We start from the raw sequence: 19,052 nt of genomic DNA on the forward strand, positions 1-19,052 counted from the left end.
GTGTGTTCAGCAGATCTGGGAAGCAGACAGATCGGCCTGGGAGGTTACCCTACCATCTACACATGGGATGGAATCTTCTCTACCAATGCCCATCAGATCCGTGTTCCACTTCGACTTCAACCTTGGTAGGAAGGAACTCTAAGTAATATTTCAAAGTGGTTGTCCTGTTATTCATGAAACACTCCACTCCTTAGATCCTTACTCCCCCATACTGACCATAATTCTTCTTCATCAGACCTTCTACCCTGCTGTCTTGATCCCTCTTCCAGACAAAGCCCTCTAGAATGTTTGAAGACAATTCCTATCACAAATGGCTTTCTCTCGAATGAGCATCTCTATTACTGGGGACCCTTCCTACTTCCTTCTCCAGTGGGTCCCCCATCCAGCAAGATCCCATTTAGAGTGGGACATGACTCTCTAGATGAGTGGTTAGCAAACATTTTCTAGTAAGGGTCAGACAAGAAGTATTTTTGGCTTTGCGAGCCGTACAGTCTCATCACAATGAGTCACCACGTCTGCCACACAAAAGCAGACATAGATGAATGGGGAAGGCTGTGCACTAATAAAACCTTATTTTAAAAAAACGGGACAGACTGGAGTTGACGTGTTGGTTTGCTGATCACACCCACATGAATCTGAAGCACAGGAGAGTCCCGGGCAGTGGTTCTTCTCTGTCTACTGACCTTCTGCTAATCCAGTTTAACTTAAAAAACAAACAAACAACTGAGCATACAGTTAACAAAGTTCCGTAGATAAGCACTTGTCTAATAGAACTTTCATGATAAATGGAAGTTTTCTGTCCATGTTGCACAGCAAGGTGGCCCTGGGTACATGTGGCTACTGAGCAAGTGAACAGTACCTGATGCATTTTACAGACTGAATTTGTTATTTAACTCTAATTAATTTGTTTAAATTAAAACAGCCCTTGAGTGGCTACTACATTGGACAGCACAGCCATAGACGTTGTTTCCCTCTGCCCTTCGGCATACTCATTAATGACACTGTACATGTTATCAAATTAACACATGAACTCATTTATTATCATCAGCAAAATACAGCTTCAAGTATCAAAGAAGTTCAATAAATATTAATGATGATCGTTAAATTGAATCATTACAGATAGTGACATAGCATGACAAGATATGAGACATAATTAGAATCCGTCTTGCTTTTATTGACAAAGATTTTCCATGGAACTGGGAGCCACGATCACATCATACTATAGGCGTTCATGATTTTAAATTATTTTAATGGATTTCACACTTTTGATGTTTATCTGAAGTCAATTCAAGCTTTTCCTCATTGACATTCCCCTGCAATGAATATTGATGGATTTTACTGTAGTGTGAATTTCCAAGGGTCTTTTTTTTGTCTCGTGCTCTGAAGATCCAGACGTCGGCACACATTGTTTAGTGTTGAAGTTCATTTCAACTCTACGGAAAGTAGAGAAGAGCATTTCATCCTAATGTTCACCGTCCTCAGGAACCAGAATGCAAACAACAAAAGAATTAAGAACACCAGCCTGCTGGAAAGTAAACAAGTTCATGAATTAAGAACCCAATTATTACTCAAAACACATTGCTTTTATTGCATCCCTTCACTTATTCATTCAACAAAAATTGCTCTTCGCGTTGCAGATACAAGAGCAAACTGGACACGTGTGGATTCTGCCATCCGGGAGCTGCCACCGCATGCAGATGACAAACATTAATTAAGGCACCTCATAAGCAAAGGCCCATTTACAAATTATAATCTGGAAAGTTCCACAACACACTGAGGGCATATGACCAAGGGCCCTAGCAGTGCCCAGCAAGAAGTGACATTTAGGGGGACATCTCAAGAATAAAAATGGAGCCTTGCAAGAAAACTGGCAGCAGATACATAACAGGGTGAGGAACTGTGTTAGGTCACATGTGAGGGTGAAAGTGAGGCACTGGCCATGAGTTAGCACGGGGTCCTGGTCCCCATCCCAAGAGCAAATCGGTGGTGGTGGGGCCAATGGTGAGAAAGTTAAGGACAGATGGGGAAGCGGAGGGGCAGCCGAATCCACCCAGCATGTGACAGGACCTCTCTGGCTGCTACAGGGACACAGGCTGGGGGCCACATGCAAACGGTGAGTCCAGCTTCAGGGCCCGGCCTGTCGTCCAGCTGAAAAGTGAGTGCGTTCTGTGCTGGAGAGGGCAGAATGGACACGGAAGGAGTAAGTGTCCCGGAGCAGTGCTCAGAAGGTGGAATCGACCGGAAGGAGGGCGAGGGAGGGCTGAGGGGCCGGGCAGCGCCCCGACACTCCAGGGCCCCCTGGGAGAGCCGGGTCTGGGAGTCTCCGCCGTTCTCCAGAGGTCCAGCATTGAGCAGGCGCTGCAGGGCCAAGTGTTTGTGTCGGGGCATAAGCAATCCTTCTAAAGCAATGAAGACCTACCTCTAAAGGGATAAAGAGCTTCTTTTTGTTCTGGGTGCATGTGTGTTTCAAATATAAATGTAAGATGCATGGCAAATCCTCTTCCTAGGCTCTGAAGGCAGCTGGGTCCTTGGCATCCCTTGGCTTGTATCTGCCTCCATTGTCAGACAACATCGTCCCCATGTCTCTGGGCCCAATCTCCCTCTTCAATTAGTGACACTAGTCACCAGGTTAGGGCCCCCCCTGATGACCTCACCCTAATGTAACTCAGCTTGCCAAGACCCTGCTTCTAAGTAAGGTCCTGTGTAGGTTCTGGGGCTTAGGACTTCCACGTGTCTTTTTGGGGAGACACAATTCAACCCAGAATGCCATGCATTCAATTTTCCTAACTGAAGCATGTGTAGATATTTCTTCTCAACTATCGTCCCCCATAAGTACTGCTATGAAAGGCAGAAAAACAGGGACCTGCATTCAGTCTAATTCTGGCTGCTTCTCATACTTGCACATGATTTTATTAGTGTTTACCTGATTGTGACAATTATTTCACTATGTGTCAATTCCCACCCTTGACTTAGAAGTGAGATCTTTTCATAATTAAGACCTGTGTGTCATTTATTAAGACACAGGTCTTATGCTAACTTAGAGCTTAATGCCTGTCATGTGAAGGGACCTCACTTAACGTCCGTCAAGTGAGAACAAGAGAAGAGAGTAGAAGGAAGGAAGTTAGAGTAATTTCCTGGTTTCATCTTCAGTCGTAACCAGATTAACATGCCTTCCCCATTTCCCCTTAACCTTTCCTAATTGCCTCTATTAATTTCCCTCTCCATCCTTGCAAGGATTCAAAGTCATCGTCAGACATTACTGATAAGCCATGAAGGGAGTGATAATGAGTAATGGATGAGATAGTAACCTGTTTCCAATCTGCAGATAAGACAGATTAAGCCTGGGACTCTTAGGGGCCAGTGCTTCTGAAGATTGCTAATAGATTGCTGGGAATTTTCCATGGACAGGGACACCACATCCTCTCAAACTGCCAGCACTGGGTGTCACCCCCAGAGTACTGTGATTCAGTAACAATTATGCAAGTATTTTATTGCAAAATGTCTTCACCTGCAGTAAAGGGGTTCTGGCTCAATGTCTTCCACGACCAATTCACTATGCACAAACACAAACAGTGAGACAGTAAAAAAATTAATGAGTCTGTGTGATCCCATATATGTGAAACGCCAAAAAGAGGCACTCCCAAAGACACAGAAAGCAAATTGGGGGTCAGCAGAGATGGAGGGCAGGGAGAGTGACCGCCAGGAGGTACCAGCTTTCTTCTGGGGCTGATGAAAATGCTCTCAAGCTGATGGAAATGCTTGAGGAATTCTGTGAATATGCTACACACCATAAATAGATGGGAAAATTATGCAATAAGTGGATTATATCTCAATAAAAAAGTTTGTAAAAAGTGTTGGCCAATCTCATGCATGAACGCAGATATGAAAATCCTAAATATTTTTAAAACTTATCAGCAATATATAAAGAAAGGCACTATGTCAAGATCAAGGTTGTTTCCATGTTAGAATGTCAGCTGATTTATTTCATAACAGATTTATGTAAAAAAATTCTATATACTCCATGTAGAAAAGTATAGACAGATAGTGAATAACATTAAAGAACTGAATTTAGGGATCCAGACAACATGTTCTTCATTAGAAAGCTCAGTATTGTAGAGATGTCAATTCTTCCCATTTGGTTCATAGATTCAATATAAAATTCCAATAAAAATGTTGGCAGGTTTTCTGTGGGCTGTGACATCCTGATTAAACAATCATATGTACATTGTTCCTCTTCCCTTTCTCTTATCTTACTTTTCCTGTTCTCTTCCCCTCCTTTTCCTTGAGGGGCAGAATGGCCATGGGCCAAAGTGTCAGTAGATACAATAAATATGTATAAATACATGCAGACACACACACACACACATAAATCAATTAACCAAACCCTAAATGTGTATCGTCCATAACAAGGTATTTCATAAGACAGAAAAGACAAACAGCCAGTGATAATTTTTTTAAAGTGCCAACTTTCATTACTAATCAGAAAAAAATCGATTGTAATTCACCAGGGGCTAATTCAAGAGGGAGACCCAGGAAGATCCTGAACTACAGGCACACCGGATCTAGAATCACATATTGGAACAATTCCCTCTAAATTCACAACGAGACTTCATTTCAAACCCAACAGATTTTATAAAAAGTTGGTTTTTGTTTTCCATTTTTAATCTTAACATCATCATCTACAGGCTAGGATGTGAAGCCAAAATCCCTCCATGATCTGTGGACAAGGACTGACCATCTGCTGTTGGAAGGAGTAAAAGAAATTTGGTATTATCTAGTGAATTTGAATTTGAGTATACTCTACAGCCTGGCCATTCCACTCCCGGGCACCACGGCCGAGAGGAGAAACTTGTGTGTATGTGCTCCAAGAGACATAACTGCAAATGTCTGTGGCAGTCATATCGTCAACAGCAAAGTTCTTAAGACTCTTAGAAGTCCTTCTGTCTAGCTAAGAGGATCTATTTATTCTGTACCATGTTCAATCTTTCAGAAATTTTAACAAGGGTTCGCAGAAACACAGTCTGGATTTGATCTTTATTCCCAGGCCACCTTTTATTTTGAGAATGCCAGTTTGGGGAAACTGCAGATGAGAAAGAATTTTGCTTTCCAATCCACTCCTGGTCTGTAAATTCATCTTTCTGGATTCTGCGTGGAGACCATCCTGGTCCTTGTCTAGCTCCTGGCTTTTATCATCCTCAGCTAAAATGGACCAACTGACACTCTCAACAACGCTTTCACTTTGCAGGAAAGAAGGAATTTCAGCGACCAGAGGCGCCAACACTGATCCCGTGTTTCGTGAGCAGACACAGAAGGAAACATAGCATTTCAAGGAGAAGTGGTTTTTTTTCTTTAAAGTTGCACACGCACACGTATAGAAGTGTTTCCTTTTTACCAAGGGGGCTGCTTACAAAGGCTTCTCTGAAAGATAATCTGAGCTAAAACCAGAATAGTAACTTGATTCCACATGAAATCACAGAAATTCTAGGCATGTAAAATCATGGAAAAAACACTCCATGCAGAGGGAGCAGCAAGTACAAAGGCCCTGAGGTAGTGACAACAATGATGAGTCTGGGCTGCAGAAGAAAGGACAGTGGGAAGGAGCACAGAGGTCAGACAGGAGAGCTGAAAAACCTGTTGCCCATTAATTCAGTAAACTCTTGAAAAATGCTAAACTCTGTCGCTGTTACAATGCTACACGTAAGTAGGGACTTGGCAACTGGTTTCAGTTTGTTATGTTGATTGGCATGCTGGGGATGACTGGGAATCGATGATCCTGGGTCAGGCTGGCCCCAGATCAAGGGGCTGAGGTTAGCAAGCTTGCCTCGATGGCTCCCTAGTTCCCCATGCATGTTGCACAGGCTCTCCATAGTTACAAGCTGGGCTTCTCCTTTGAGCTAGCCCTTCCCAAATACTGGCACCGTAAAGGTTAAGCTACTCCTATGGAAATGGAGCTCGGCGGTGGATCACTGCTTTTCACGGTGACCGGAAACACACGGTACGTGTGTGTTAATACGATGACCTCCTTAGGGACCGGTTCTTAAAGAAAGAGCTCCAGAATAGAGAATGTCTCAGATAGTCCCCAACTTACGAGGGTCTGACTTAAGACATTTTGACTTTTTGGTGTGCAAGGGCTACACATTCGGTAGGAAACTGAACCTGGAATTTCTCATGTGGCTCTTCTGTAGGCAGCAGGATCCTCTGCCCTGATGCTGGCAGCTCCCGGTCAGCCACACGACTGCGAGGGTCACAACCGTGCCTTCCCCAGACAACTGCTGTGGTTTTCGGATTCAGCACAGTGTTCAGTACCTTACATGACACAGTCAGCACCTTACGGTAACACAGGCTTTACGTTAGATGACTTTGCCCGACTGTAGGCACCTTCTGTGGCTCTGATATCCTAACTCAGCATATATCTGTGAGGTCGTTCACTGCTGCTAGTTAAGGAAACAAAAGTAGTTAAAGTTCAGGAAGGAGCGAGTTCTTTTTTAGTAGCGTCCATTATGTTCTTTCGGATACTGCGTTCAATTTTAGGTGATTAACCTGTGTTCTCTCTGTACTTTTTCTCTTCATACACTAGATGTCACTGTGGAGCTCTTTATTAAAAAGCCTAAGGAAACGGTTCATAGATCAATGGAAACTAAAACAATCATGAAGGATGCCTACCACGGCAGCACCCAAAATGCACGCGAACATCCTGCTCACCAGGATGACGTCCGGCAAGCAGACAGCTCGTCTCCTACACACGACTCGCCCTGACTCTAGCCCAGTGTGAGCTCTGATACTTAAAAAACAACTTGGATTTGTTTCTGTCTTTTCTCCATTTGCATACCTGTCAACCCGATAAAAAGTGAGAGTCTGGGAAATGCAAGTCGCCTACTCATGAAATTTAATGATGTGCACATATGCTCTATTCTAAAACGTTGCAAAAATATGCCATTCCCTGGATGCTTCAGAAAAGTAACCCTCTGAAGGTGACGACCTGGAAAAGAGTGAGGACCCAAGCCCCTGTGCTGCGCCTTTCCCGCCTCCTGTTTCTGCTGCATCACAGCCCTTAGAGCCAGAAACGGCTGTAATATGTTTTCAATAGTTAGGGTGACCAACGTCCCAGGTTTCCTGGGACTGAGGGGGTTTTAAAACCAGGGCAAACTGGTCAATCCACAAACGATGGACACCAGGGAGATCCATTTGTTTATGGTATTACAAAGCCCTCTGAGAACTCTGCACGCACACAGAGAACCCCGAGTTCCTAAACGTGAGCACCAAGCGTTGAGACAGGCAATGTTACTCGGCCTACTTTTTAAATCCCATCAGAATGACGGGTCTGACTCGCCACATGGCATTCAAAAGGAGGAAACATTTTCCAGGATGCCTTCCGGAAGCAGAACCAGTTGGCCAGGTCCGAAGTTTTAATGACAGTGACCACAGAGATGGAAAGATCTGCACAGTTCTAAAGGGGGCCCTGGAAGAAGTTTCCAGGCGCTCTGCTAAGGTACATACGGCACTGCCCTGGCAAAAAGATGCTCCTGCACTAGGTGAGAGGGTTAGCTTTTCCTAAAAAACGTAAAGGGCTTTTTCTAAAATATCGGATGTGTGGATCCGAGAGGACAATTCTACCATGTACAGCATAATTGGTGACATTGATTCAAAGGCATGGTTTTGATGTGCATCTAAAATAGTACCACCTTCTTCCAAAGAAGTGCAAGTCCACAGACTGTCCTATTATTGTATTCAGAGAGGAGGAGGGGGACGCCTGTAATCCCCTCCTTGATCCTCAGAACCACCCTTTGGGAAGGCATCCTTATCTCCATTTCACTGACAAGGAACTCTGGGGGCACAGCTGCTCAACTGTGCACAGGGCAAGTGGTGGAAGCAGGTTTGGAAACAGCTTTCTCTGCCACAGTTTCCCCACCGCTCCTTACTGTGCCTGGACTCGATCCTCGGTTGGGAACCATGTTCTGCTCAGGAACCACCACCACTGTTGGGAGCCATTTACCTGAGTATTGACTATAAGTATCTAGGGAACACCTCACTGTGGGTGACACAGTTACCTGTCTTTCATCTGCAGCATTTGTTTAAAAAAAAGAGAGAGAGAGAAGAATTGAAATGAACCCTGCAATCCACACTAGAGAGTGTTTCCTACAGATTTTATAAAGCAGGTAACATGGGAAAATTAAAATGTGTAAAAATCTCAGTACAAAAAATGAAAGTGAAAAGACTTTAAAAAGATAATTTGCAAAGATGTCAGAGAGGAATGTGGAAGCAGCAGGGCCGGGACGGCTGGTGAACAGCGCCTACTCCTCGACCCCCAGTGGCAACGGCCACACACGGTGAGCACAGCCCTTCCGGGGCCGCCTTGCAAGGTTGGTCCCCTGCCTCGTGCAAGTGTCCCCTTCGAAGCCACTGTGCAGCCGGCTGGCAGATGTGCACACATGCTGTCCACTGGACTTCCCTTGTAGCTCCCAGAGAGAACGGAGAAGGACGGCGGTGGATCTGGGGGGCTGCACAGCATGCCTCCCCATCAGGCTCGCACTGGTCCCCTCTGGGGCTTCTGCTGGGGTCTCTGATTCGCCTGCACGTCACGTAGCTCTAAACAACTTGGCACCACTGCGAAGCTCCTGCATTCAGCTGCCCACTCAGCTTACAAATCCTCCAAGTTCTACACAGGTTTTGTCGACACAGCCTCAGCCCCCAGCTAGTCTCTCCCCCAAACACCTCCACACTAATTAGAGCAGGTTTGGGAACTTGAGAAAGTCTCGTATTTCCAAAAAATATTATCTTCAACGATTATACTTTGCCTTGTGAACCCAGCTACAGTCTTTTCTGAAAACACTTTGTGGGCACCATGGCAGAAGAGACTTTATGTAATCCATTGGCTCTAAACAGGAAAAGATGTCTTGGAGGTTAGCGTTTTGTGAAAGATGCTCCCGAGCTAATCAGAAGCAATTTCCACCAGAGTTATTTCCAGTCTCCTGCTTTCCAACTTTCGAACCATCACAGCAGAAATGAGTGAGAAAGCACCTGCCCATGGCGCTCCTTCTCCGAGGCTCGGCCGTCCATTCCCACCCATTCACTTTCCTAAGAGCTGCCGAGGAGGCTGAGGTCACACAGCATCAGGCAGGTGTGCCTGGAACAACACAATCCCTCATCAGGAGTCACACTTCCATAGGAAAACCCCCTTACCCTCTAAGTCTGATCTCTCCTGTCAATTAGAAAGAAATTTCTATTTTCAATAGCTGGTGATTTGATTGAGAAAGGCTAGCAAAGAACTGACCCAATTTTGTATTGCCATCACAGTTTTTGAGTGGTTCTATGCCCTGTGTGCTTCCTGGCTTCTCAAATTGAAAAATCAACAAGCATTTGCGAGAACTGCAGGGAGAACAGGCAGACCCCCCGACACCACAGTCTCATCTCCTGTGCGCCACGCATGCTCAAGTGGGAAGCATGTGATACAGGTGTTGTCCTCCATCTCTGAAGCCAGCTGAACAGGAGCAGGCGGCACGGAGACCTCTGAGTCATGTGGCCAAGGGCCCAGCTCCTGTGCGGCCCTGCATGTGTGGCCACACCTCCCACAGCTGAGTGTACAGGGGTCTAGGGTCACCTGAATAACACCTCCTCCCAAAGATGTCCACAGCCTAATTCCTGACACCCGTGACCGTGTTACCTTCGGTGACAAGAGGGACTATGCAGATGTGGAGAAGTCAAGGATCCTGAGATGGGGAAATGGTCCAGGACTGTCTGGATGGCCTCAGTGTCATCACACGGGCACTCGGAGAGGCAGGCAGGAGTGGCAGAGGGAGGGAAGGAGGGATGAGGACAAAAGCAGAGGCCAAAGAGGAAGAGGGGACTGGAGATGCCAGGCCACTGACGTGCACGGTACAGGCAGAACCACAGCTAAGGAATGTGGGCAGCCTGGTGGAGTCGGGCAGGGCTAGCGCAGGCTTCCCTGCAGCCTCCCGCAGGAACAGCCACTGATTGGAGCCCCGTAACACCCACCTCCACCTTCTGATCTCCAGAATTGCCAGAGAATCAATCTGTGCTACTTTTAAGCCACCGAGCGTGGCAATTTGTTAGAATTGCAAAAGGCAACTAATACAGCTGGTTTCCCTGTCTCTTTCTCTAAAACTGTGGTCCCCTCACCCCCTTGTATCTCCCCCTTGTATAACAGCTTATGGTCTGGCCCATCAGGCATAGCTCCTGCATTACTAAACGTGCAGATGGGAATTGAGCAGTTCTGACTCAGCACTACAGGCCGGCTCGCAAGGCCACTGTCTTCCAGCAAGATCCTGTTTGCTCTCAGAAAGCAGACATTCGATGGTTCTCCTTCTGTTTCTTCTGTGAGATGAACTTCACCTCCTGCCTCCCTAGCCAGGCAGAGTACACCTCAGGGACTACAGCAAAGGCTGTACTCAAAACCAAAAAGCAGCAGTAGAGCGGGAGAAGGGGGTAACTTCACCACACAGCCCCGGTCACAGAAGTCCCACCTGCAATGCCTTATTACGCTATGTCAGGAGAAAAATAAAGTCCTTGTCCTTACGTAGCTCAGAGTCTGGGGCAGCCCTTTCAAAGCTCACATCATGCATCGAAGTTCCTGGGCAGGGCTTGTTGAAACACAGATTGCCAAGCCCCAGCCCCAGAGTTTTGGATTAGCAGCTCTGCAGTGGGGCTGAGGATTTACATTCCCAAGAGATGTTGGTGGCCGCTTGTCTAAGACAGACAAGATGCAAGCCCAATAATCAAAAACAGGGCAGTGAGTGCAAGCACTGTGTGAGCCACACAGCTTGGCAGAGGGAGGAGTGGAAGTCGCCCTGAGCAGGGGGGGCCGGAGATGCCGACAGCCCGTGACACTGCGGTGGGAGCACACCTGGCCCTACCATGGGACACAACTCCAGGTCCAGGGACGGACACGTGCAGGGACCCAGGGATGCTGTGGGCCGTGTCCAGCACAGAGCTGGCCAGCAGACACCATGAGCTGGTGGCAGGGTTGAGGGAAGGGGACTAGTGAGAAGTTTGAGGGGCACAGGCTAGCTGACTGGGGGACTGGGTGAGTCCCATGAGACAGAGCGCACCTATTCTGTCCAACGACCACGTGCCGGGTGGGAAGCGGACAGTGGCTCAGAACTGGTCCCCTTGCAAGTTTGGAGTCTAGCTATGGAAAAGAGGGTGCTGGAGGATTCTGTGCAGGAAAAACGGAGGATGAAGACCTTGGGGGCACCAGGCACAGTGGCCGCAGAGCCTGAGCTGGGCCACTGGCATGGGAACGAGAGATGGGTGCAAAGCAGAAGCAAGGGAAAGAATCAAAGACTGATGCCAGGCGGCTCAGTCCAGTCAGAAAGAGGGGGTCAGAGGAAGCACAGGGGGTGGCAGGAGCGGTGCTGAGGGGGTGGCAGGGCCCAGGCAGGCCGGAGATGCAGCCGGTCAACTCGCTGCAAGCAGCCAGGGCCGCTGCAGTCAGCGCTGTATCTTGCCGGCTGAGCCTCCCGCGTGTTTCCTGTCTGAAAGGCCTGCTTGGCTGCACGGCGTCCTGACACTGCACCAAAATGAAGTGACGTTTTAATTGTACCTTTCACTAGGGACCATGGAAAAAATATGTGACAGTCCTCTCGAAGCCAGACCCCAATAGCCCCATGCGCTTCAGAAGCAGAAGTGGGTCAACAGGGCTCAGCACTTTCCCTTTATTCGAGCAGGAGAGGCAGGTCTCATTTTGGGGGGAATGCTGAGCTTTCCTTCTGGGGACACAAATATCCCTGGTCATTTGGATATGGAAAGAGAAAGCCTAAGCCCTATTCTCCTAGGGAGAAGTGCAGAATAATGAGGAGCTAAGCCGTTGTGAATAGTCACACAGGAAGCGTTTGCCACTGTGAGCAGAGATGTCGCCCAGAGAGATCCGTGGAGGCGGACCGTGGGAAGGGCTTCTGTTGTCTCTGGGAAGACTGGAAAGGGGTCCTCAATTCTCGGGGGGTGTCAGGAAACAGGGCCCTGGCAATGGCAGCAGGCTGGGACGCGGGGAGGAGAAAGGCGGGGTGGTGGTCTCAGAGAGTCTGCATGTTGACATGTGACATGACACGTGACATATACACTGGTTGGCTGCATGCAACTCCCTTCGCCCAGTCCCACCCCACAGGGGAACTCCATCCAGGACATGGGTGGAGATCTAGTGACTGAAACTTAGATGCAGGTACCCGTGTGCATGGGGACTGTGCCTGGAGACAGAGATGTACAGGTGGATGCGAATGTACAGAGTACAGGTAGAGCTGAAGGTACATATTAGAGATAGGTATGGACAAGGAGATATAAACCTGTAGTTTATAGTAACTACAGACATATGCCCCAAACTAGAGTTAGTGGCCTCAGGACCACCAGCTCTCATTAGTCATGATCTTCATGACATGTGACACGTGTCTCTTCTATGAACTTTCCAAGATATTTAAACATAAGTCTTTTAAAAGCATATTAAAAATCGGGTAGCCATGGCAACCAGCTGCCATAATACAGTATCTTTGTTTATACAGTACCTGGGCAAAGGGTTTTAAATTATCTTGGCTTATTAAGTGATTTCATAATGATCTGTCATGTTCATTCTGTGCTCAATTCAAAAGCAAATTTAGAATTTTCTGAGTATACATACTTTAGATGATTAAGGCTATCTTCACTTGATAAAATATAATCTATGGGTACGTGTTTATTTTACACCTTCTATTGCCATGGTGAGCACAGTTAGAAAAACATTCCAGATAGTGTCCATTCCAAATTATAGAAAATGCAGATATTTCAAATATCTAATACATAATGTGAAATTCTTTCTCAATGCACATTTTGCTTAAAAAATGGTCATGGGGATCCTTAACTATCATATATACTACCTACTTTACTGTCCCATGTTACCTCAATTATTTCCAGTAAAATTAAGTGGGACACACTTTGTATCTTAAAAAGTGGGTACTCTATTTAAAAACTGAAATTCATCCTTCAAAAATGTATTTTCTTTAATGCTCTGCAAATCAGCCATCCTTCCCTAGAGGACGTGTGTATCACCTCAGATTTGGTCCTCCAGGGAAGGAAGTGGTACTAGTGCTGGACCTGAGCCCAGGGTCAAGGCGTAGAGCTCAGAGATGTCAATTATGGAGGCAACGCAGCAGTAACGATGCAGAAAGATGGAGCAGGGCAGGCTGAAGGCTCCATGTAAAACCGAAACCTGATGCACGAGGTGAAATCGATCTAAGAGGTAGACAAGACCAGGAATATGGTCAATTTACCAAGTGCAGAACGGAAGGAGGGCACGGAGCTGGAGCAGAGGGTAAACTCTAGCTGAAGATGCCCAAGGGATGGATCAACCAGCAAAGCAAAATAAACAGAACAAGTACTTGCTTGGTGAAGAAACACAGACATATGACTCCAGTGCCATGAGACTTCTCTAGAAGATGATGGTTTTCGAAGATCAGAAGGGGTTTAGACTAGAACTGGGGTAAAAGAACTGCTAGTCAGTGGTCAACGTTTGTAAGAATCTACGCTTAGGAAATGATCCAAAAATACAGAGAAATCTCATGTACAGATTCTGCTCTGAGTATTATTTATAATAGCAAAAAAAGCAAAAATGACCCAAATATGCCAAACAAAGGTGTTGCTCAGTAAATGACAGTTCATCCACTTGATAGGAACCCATAGAGAAAATAAATGGTAGTTTTAATAATAATGCTAATAAAAGTTAGCTAAAACAAAAGTCATGATTCGGGGAAGCTAGTTAAAATCTCTCAAACATCAAATAAAATGTCTGTTGAGATCACTTTAAGGACTTACACTTACTGTTTTGTTTGCAGGGTCTAAGTATCTTCAATGAGACAGGATACTGGTCTCTGGATTATTCCTAAAATATTCCTAGGAGCTTTCTAAGGCTCTTAACAGCAGTAACGCTGGGATTTTCACCATGTGAGGAAACCCCGCAGTACTTCTTCTAAGGATGCAGCTTTGAGTTCCAGGTCATCAGCCTTAGATTCACAGGCAGGAAGGATGAAATGGGCAATAAGGATGCAGTAATGCTTCTCAGACACAGCAGTGTGCAAGTGCTCTTTATGCGCCCTCTCAGCCTCAGGCCTCCATCCCGAAGGCCCTGTTTTACCTTCCCCCAAGAACGGGCTCCACCTGGGTACACCACCTTCTGTTTTCATTCGTTTTCTCGGAACCTGGTTGATCCTGCAGCCACAGATTATGCCTGCTTCTGCTGAGCATGATGTGAATGAGACAGACGCACTGTACTTCGTCTAGAGAACCCAGCGCACACGCAGGACAACAGGCAGGAGATGACAGGTAATCCCACCATCAGAACTGAGGTGAGGGCGACAAGAGAAATCAACAGAGGCTTGGAGGATTTCAGAGCCCGCTGAAGTGGAGTTCCCACACAAACACACCGAGGCGGGGGTTCAGCCATAAGCAGTGTATTTAGAGGGGCTGGTACTCCGGCTGGGGAGAGGGAGGCGAGACAGGGAAGGGAAGGCGGACCTATTAAACTACCTGTCATGGAAAGCACCTGGAGCTGCACCCCGCCAGGAAGCCTCAGAGCATGGTACAAAATGCCGGCTCTGGAACCATCTCACCTACAGAGCAAGGAGGCTGGGGGGCCACACGTCACCCCACAGTGCTGTGTGTCCGTCATCCAGGGAAGATGCTTCACAGGGGGTGTTACTTCCCTAGCGCTTTGGGACGCATGGCGCACATGGACGGATCGGCCTCCCGCGGCCCCCGAAGGTACTGACAGAGAAACGGTCACGGTCGCAGGGATTTGAGTCACACACACACAACATCTGCTACTGGATGTGATCTTACTGCAAAGCACTGTATCATCAAACGCCAGTTTTTATGGAATGGAAAGTCTTGACAGAAACAGATCTGAGCACCTAAACGTGGGATTACTTCTTCAAAAGAACAGCGAGACGTCAGCACGTCCAGAAAACACAGTGGGGCCATCAGCACAGGGAAGAGGCTTCAGGACCTCCAAATCCACGTGTAGAGTGAAGGTGGGGATGAAGGTCTGGCCAGGGTACAGCTGCAGACAATGGTGCTGCGAGAAGGAGGACCTTCTGGGATCCCTACATATACATGACGTGGGAAAGTCCCATGTGCTGGCCAGTCTGGCTATTGCACGGCATCCTGCCACAGCCTAACGCGCTTCTTAATGCCAGGACTACATAGCTCACAACATGGCCAGAGGGCACGGGACCGGAGTGCACACTCCCCTGGCATGCATACAGCCCTCATTTACCACCCTCGGATTCCCCAGGCAAGCAGAGCTTGGTGCTGGGAAACTGCCTCAGACACCTCCAGGAGTCTCTGTCACCTGACACCAAGGATCTTGGTCCAGCTAACAGCTGTATTTTGTCTCATAGGGGATCTGAAGTGGTGGTGGATTTCCAAGCATACTCTAAAATCTTCTCATTCAGACACTACAGAATTGCACTCATGAGAATAGTAAAAGAACCTTAAAACAATACCAGTTTTTTAAAAGACGAATATCAAAACAGAAGTACCAGTTATTTGGAAAACATGTGAAGCACGGATGTACTGACTTAAGTCACAGACTCGCTTTCCATATACCTGGGGAGGAGATCTGGGATTTTTGGCAAGTTACATGCCTGTCTTATTTTCTTCATCTGTCTAATTTCACTTAATAGGATTATAAAAGATTAAATGAGTTTATTGCTTAGCAATCATAACCAATAAATGTTAACTGCTCTTGCCTTTGTTAACTTCTAAAAGATGACCACATAATTTTATTGTCCAGACCTGAATCCTCTTACTAGAAGAAGGGTAAGTTAGGATTAATTACACCAGGACTGCAGGCATAAGCCTGCACGGCTCCAGATAAGGTGGGACACACAGTCTGCGCATGCCAATCAACAAGTTGGTGTAAGTGGTTCACCTCATTATCTCAGCTAAAGCCAGCTATGCTTCCTTGTCAGAAAGTTGATTCTTGAGTGACACAGTTGTATCAGCAACATTTGGTGGTGATGGGGATTGGGTGAGGGGAGCCTCAGAAAGGACTTCAGTACACCTGAGAATTTCCTTCTACAAGCACACTAAATCTCTGCTCCAGTATCAGGTAATTTACTGAGGATTCGGTGGTTGCACAAAACACACTGTTGCAATTAACTTCTACTTTTATTTTCTACATACATGCCTTCCCTCTATATAGATACACATTGGAAGGTTATTACTTGGCCAACTGCCAGTTACTACAACATTTCCTTACAGCACGAATCTGTACAACAGTGCAGGCGTGGAAATGGGAAGTTTGGCCTAAAGAAAGACCCATGGCCATTGATAAGAGTCAGGCTTTGAGGGAGGAGTTACAGGTTTCCCTTTCAATACTCTGAGACAAGGACTCAGCTTTTTAAAAACTTCTGACTCCTGATTCTTGTATGCATACCCTTGGTATTTAAGAAGGATTTCAAAATCTTTGAGTGGGTTCTTGACTCTCTACCTGGCAGATATGACCTGTGTTTTCCCCTCTCACTTTGGCATCTGACATCTGTCTCCTGTGAGTCTTGACCTATCCTCCAAGCGGACCCCCCAGTCACACATATCAGCAGAGAATCGCAGAGCGTGATCAACTCTTTAGCGATTGTATAAGCCAGGCACCATGAATGCAGAGAGAATGGACTCTGCTAGGAAAGGCCACCCACACCTCAGATACTCTGTCCCTTGGATGTGTCTTTGGGCACATGTCAAAATTCTTCAAGCAGAATTGCTAGGGTATGGAGTTTGCACGTTTACCACTTTTCTTAGACACGCGACAACTGCTCACACATCCTGGCCTTGCCAACTCAATGTTGCCAGGTTCAGAAATTTTGCCAATCTGATGGCTGTGAAAAGATCTCCTTTTTATTTCAATTTGCATTTTCCCAAATACCATACTGATTTGGAGCGTCTTTCCAAGTTATTGTTAACAACATAATTGTTCCTATTGCCAGTTCATGTACTTTGGTGAATTTTCCATTCAAAGCCTTTAATGGTTTTTCCTTTGATCTCTCTGTCTTTTTTCCAAGTTGTTAGATTTTTATATCCTATACTATAATCTGTGGTCTGATACAGATGAATTATAGAGACAGATAGATAGGTATACAGCTATACATCTCCAGACACCTTCATCTATTCTGTTGTGTATCTTTAACTTTTAAATGTATGGTGACTTAATGTGATGAAAAAAATTTAGATTTTGATAAAAACATACTTATGAAACTAAAGGTTTATGAGTTTTATTTTTTGTGTATGGCTTTAAAAACTCACTTTCTGCCCTGAAATTATAAAGATGTTAACCATTTTCATACAGATATTTTCAAAGCTCTGTTTTTCATCTCTAGGTCTTAAACTGTCTCTGTTTATGTCATGATAGAGATCTAAGTTTTCAAAAATTTTCCTACAAGGTAACCCAATTATTTGAACACTTCTACTGAATTCAAATACAGTTGACCCTTGAACAATGAGGGGTTTAGGGATGCTGGTCCCCCACCATGCAGTCAGAAAATCCATGTGTAACTCTGACGACCCCAAAACTTAACCACTAATAGCCTACTGTGGACTAGAAGCCTCAGCAGTCACACACACAGCTGATAGCACACATTCTGCATATTGTATGTATTACATTTTACACTCTAACCATAAAGTAAGCTAGAGGAATGGAAATGCTTTTTTCAAACTGTCACAAATCTCTGAAAAGTTTTCCAATATATTAATTGAAAAATTCTGCACATTAAGTGGACCTAAGCAGTTCAAACCCATGTTGCTCAAGGGTCAACAGTACATGAAAGGTTGTATGTTTGTGGGTTAGCTTCTGGACTCTTTATTCCATGATTTAATTGTACCACTTTGCAAAAATTGTAGATTTTTGAATTATGAAATAAACGCTCATTGTGCTATTTTCCAGAATTTTCAGGATTATTTGGTTATTCTGTGAAGATCGCTGTTACTCATAAAATTATGCATGTTTGATGAATCCCAGCCCACCAAAACAAAACTTTGTAGGGTTTTTGTTGAATCCTCTTTGGACTTATTCCTCTCTTTCCAGAGGATCCATATCATTTTTGTAAAGTCTACTCATCAAACAACGTATGTCATTGCCTTTATTGGGTCTTTTTACACTGCTTAACATTATTTTACAATTTTTCTTACACAGAATTAGAACTTCGTTAGGTGTATTCCTGGGTAATTTATAGGCTTTGTTGGTACACTGGATGAGCTCGTTTTCCTTTTACTGTTTACTGACTTGGTTAGTGCTGGTGTTGGAGAACACTAGTGTTTTCTGTATATTGAAGGGAATGAACACAAGTGCGCAAATACCATAACTGTCAAGTGACATTTAAGCAGCCACTGGCCTTTTTAGCTGTGGGTGTTGTTCAAGAACCTTTTTAGATGAACTACATTGAAAAGGGGCTGTCAGCCAACAGACAAGTCAGATGATCTTAGCACCTGGGCATTCAAGAGAGGCTTGCGGAATTCACAATGTTATGCATTGTATAACATATTCCAGAGTTTAAAACAATTAGGTAAGTACTGAAGTCAAGCAGGGCTGGAGAGAGGTACAAAGTAGTTGACCTCAATTAGGACAAGATTCTGATCAGTGACACAGAAACAGAACTCCATCAGGGAGCTGAATAAGTACATAGGAAGCCTGCATGTAGATCACCTAAAATGTCAGTCTGATTCTCTTCGATACCTTTTAACTGATATTAAAGAAACATTATTCAGTATTTGAAAGCTGAGGTAGCAGATCCCAATGGATAAATTATTTTTGTACCTTTCCAGGGATTAATGCTGTCCAGATGACCCAGGTCCTGAGGACCTACGGAATCATCCAGAAAACTCCAGCAGTTCTGTGCCGTATCCCCCATGAAAGGGAAAAGGATGGATTTCCCAGTGGTAACCAGTGGTCTGTACCCAATTAGACCCAGAATCATTCCTGGCATCCGTCATTAATACTCCCCAAAAGGAAGACAAATGCAATTTAGGAGGAAGGAACAAAACTTCCCTGCCTTCATGGAGGGCTCACTTTACTGCAGCCAGAC

General features: G+C 45.5%; 1 long non-coding RNA gene across 1 annotated transcript in view; it reads right to left on the reverse strand.

Moving 5' to 3' along the window:
* Positions 1–1,069: 1,069 nt before the first annotated feature.
* Positions 1,070–19,052, reverse strand: part of LOC118971532 (uncharacterized) — a 235,389-nt gene continuing 217,406 nt past the window's right edge. Inside the window, exon 6 of the long non-coding RNA XR_012127588.1 lies at positions 1,070–1,477. This is a non-coding gene — a long non-coding RNA (uncharacterized lncRNA). The remainder of the gene's footprint in view (positions 1,478–19,052) is intronic.

This window comes from Manis javanica, chromosome X (assembly GCF_040802235.1).
Source record: "Manis javanica isolate MJ-LG chromosome X, MJ_LKY, whole genome shotgun sequence".
Lineage (NCBI taxonomy): Eukaryota > Metazoa > Chordata > Mammalia > Pholidota > Manidae > Manis > Manis javanica.